We start from the raw sequence: 3,404 nt of genomic DNA on the forward strand, positions 1-3,404 counted from the left end.
AACTACGCAGGAGTGAGTGATTTTCGTCTCTTGCCGAAAGGTGTTCATTCGGGGCGCTTTGTGATTTACCGATGGGATGGCTTTGGCCTCCTCGTCCGTGCAGATACGAAAAGAAGAGCTTGGGAATAAAGGTGACATGCCAGCGGATCAGGTTATTGGGGAGGTTGCTGTGAATTCAGAGAAAAGTCCTGAATTTCTAATATTTTAAAACATCGACGTTGGGATCGTGGTTAACAACATATCATAACCCAGTTTAGGTTATTAAATTGTCATCTTAAGGATGTCCTGTGAGGGCTTGCTTTAATGAACCGACGAGGGTAATTCGTCATTAGCATGGCACTTTTTTGAGAGCTCAGGTGAAAAAAATAAAAACTCCAGTGAAATGAGGAACTAATTGCCATGTGAGAATTCAGGAATATCTCTGGAACGTCCAATGTCACATTTTGGGATACATACTAAAAATATCAGTACCACGATAAGGGAAAACCCAATTTCTAGTTATCTAATATTTATTAAATGCATGAAAAATAATTCATTCATTTGGTTAAAAGGAGAATCAAGAAGAACCTGTGCCGTTTAATTTACCAAGGCTATATTTTAATAGACTTTCGAAAACAGTTGTCCTGAATTAGCTCATTAATCCTAGATAGTTATTGAATATCACATTAAAACTCAAAAACCACATTCCCGTATTCATTCGTTTCCTGATAATTCACTCAAAGGTAGTTGCAGAGCCGGGCACACAGGCTGCTCGTCGCTCATGAGCAGAGTCACCAGGTCCTGTTCTTTTTCTCTGACTTGAATACAGGACGCCGGCCCTGTCCATCTGCAGAAGCTGGAGTCTTTCTCAAATGTCTTGCTTCCAAGTTCGGAACGTCTGTTTGTCCCGTCGACGCCATCTTTACGAAATTCAGAAATCCTTACCTCCACCTGGGCTTGACAAAGGATGGAGTAGGTCAGAATTTCTGCAAAGCAGGGCGGCTAGGATTTTAAGGGCTGCGTGTAGCCGTTCCTGGCGGGCTACGAGGGGCTCGGGGGACACCATGACAGGGGAAAAGCAAACGTGAGAACGGAGGACAGATAGATCAATAAATAAGGGGACACCCAGGGATGCGACGACTAACCAGTCCCGAACACCGAAGGTCAGATATCATTACACGCATAAAGTGTCACGTACAAAATACCACAAGCTGTTGATCTGTAGGTAAATAGTCATCGCAGCTCTGTGCTCTGAAAAATCGATTTACCTAGTTCCTGCCATGTCGACGTCGTTAAAATGATTATCCAGACTTCGTTAAAATGATTATCCAGAATTTTTTTCACAGACCGAAGCCTCTGTGTCACCCAGCTGCTGTCACGACCCTCCCATAAGGCAAAGTAGGGCAGTCTAAAATCATTGGATCTCACGAGCGTGGAGCTGGATGGCTCATAGTGGGACGCAGATGAGGGACTGGACATTCACCCACGTGTGGCAAACGCTGCGGGCAGACAGGACGCAGCAGAGTACGTGTTTGCAGGTGACACACAGCGGGGACAGCAGTGGACGTGGGGTGTTCGGAAGCGGGAGGCTCGCGTGCATTAGCAGGTGTGAGCCGCATCCTCTCAGCTTACGTGGGGGTCCTGCGGGGCGGCTCGAAGCGGGCAGCCAGGTGCAGGGTGGAACGGGAGAGGGGCCGTCTCAGCGCCCGCCTCTGGTCACGATGGAGGCCCCAGGGAACCCTCAGGACGCTGGCCTCGTCTGAGCTCCGGCTTGGCTCCGGATTTCAACCCGCTCTGCCCAGCTCGGTTCGGCACCCATGGGTGTCAAGTTCAGAGTTGAACACTTTGCAGTAGAGCACAAGACCACTTCCAGTTTCCTGGGAGCCACCGCGAATGGCTGGGAGCATGGGGTTTGGGGACACCACAGGGGACACGCTCGTGCCCTCTGGGCCTGGCATCTGTCTCAGCCTTCCCAGAGGAGGGTGGGTTTCAAACTCCTTCAGGGCTGAGCAAGGATGTCTGAGGCCCCGCTTGCAGGCGGGTCTGGAGCAGGGAAGGTCTCTCATAATACTAATGCGGGATGTTTAGCACCAAACACAAGGGAGGCAGCCACTAATTACATTCAAGGCATAGACAGTGAAGAGAACCTTTTTAATCAAATTCATGTGAGAGAGAGGGATTCAGCTCTGTTTCAGCACTGGTGGGACCTGTGGGTCTCCCTGCCATGGGACTTTGGGGGAGGGCAGGCTAGAGGGAGAGGGGAAACGCAGGAAAGGCAGAGGTGGGGAGAGAAACAGAGAGAGGGGGAGGGAGGGAGAGGAAGAAAGAGATGTGGAGGGAGAGAGGGAGACTGGGGAGGGAGCCCGTGAGCAAAGGGGACTTGGAGTCCTTGATGGCCCCACGGCCCAGGAGGAAGATGAGAGCTGGCCTGTACTCGTCCCTCCATCCCTGTGCCCCTCCATCCCTCTCCCAGCCTTACACCCGTCAGGGCAGGGTCTCACCCTCCGGGTCCTTCTTGCCTGGTACCCAATAAGGCCGTAAGAATCACCCCTTCCAGGAGTCGGGGGTTCTTTCCCAGGAAGTGCCGAAGCCTCCTGTCGGATGGATGTTGGATGTCGGGTGTCGGGTGGTGTCGGGTCCCAGGCCTGCAGCAGAGGCAGGAGCAACGCGGGGGCCCTGATGGGACCTGGGGCATGAGGGCCACCTGCTAGTAAGGCTGGCTGGCTTTGCGTCCTAGGACAGGACGCCAGCCCCGATGCCCAGGATGCTTGATTCTGGACAGGTTCTGAGCAGAGCCCAGAACGGAGCAAAGATGACGACCAGGAGCATCGTGGGCATGAAGAGAGGACTCTAGAACCTCACTGTGACATGGCAGCCGCCACTCCATGTGCCACGCAGCACGGGACACACATCACGTCCCAGTCGGGGTGCGTTTTGTGTGCGCAGATACACACCCGACGTCGACGACGAGTTTCACGTGACACACGTCATCGGTCCTTCTGTATGCGTTACAGGTTGCGACGCTCACGTCCGTGGTCTACCGGATTCAATAGAACATCCTGGAATTAGGTGACGTCTTTCTTTATTATCTTTTAAATCCCGGCTCGTAGACCTCGTAGAAAACCGACTTTGGCATGGGTGTGTCATGTCTAGGGAACATCACGGGGCTGGCAGGTCCTGCGAAGGAAGACAGGTCACCTCTGAAGAACAGGGATGCAAAGGCAGGTGACTCCTCAGGGGACACACAGGTCTGCAGGGACAGTGGGGGAGGGGGGCGTGACCATCCTGACGACATTTCCAGCACAAACATTTCTCTCTCTCTAACAACAAAAAGGGCAGAAAGCAGGTCATTTACCACTTATCACGGGAGGATGGGCAGTGGATGTCTTGCACGCGCATTCTCTTCTCAAGCTGCTGGACAATGT

At 52.4% G+C, this 3,404-nt stretch overlaps 1 long non-coding RNA gene across 2 annotated transcripts; it reads right to left on the minus strand.

Annotated features, from left to right (window-relative positions):
* Positions 1 to 575: 575 nt before the first annotated feature.
* LOC120594216 (uncharacterized) lies at positions 576 to 3,390 on the minus strand. 2 transcript variants are annotated; one of them, XR_005650517.1, is made up of 3 exons: positions 2,934 to 3,290; positions 1,248 to 1,689; positions 576 to 930 (listed from the first exon to the last, which is right to left on the minus strand). It is a non-coding gene; the product is annotated as an uncharacterized LOC120594216 (long non-coding RNA). The 2 variants fall into 2 exon arrangements; XR_005650516.1 differs by lacking the exon at positions 576 to 930 and adding an exon at positions 3,335 to 3,390 and having other exon boundaries at positions 1,024 to 1,689; positions 2,934 to 3,156.
* Positions 3,391 to 3,404: the final 14 nt, after the last annotated feature.

Source organism: Pteropus medius, unplaced genomic scaffold (genome assembly GCF_902729225.1).
Source record: "Pteropus medius unplaced genomic scaffold, Ma_sr-lr_union100, whole genome shotgun sequence".
In the NCBI taxonomy this organism is placed as follows: domain Eukaryota; kingdom Metazoa; phylum Chordata; class Mammalia; order Chiroptera; family Pteropodidae; genus Pteropus; species Pteropus medius.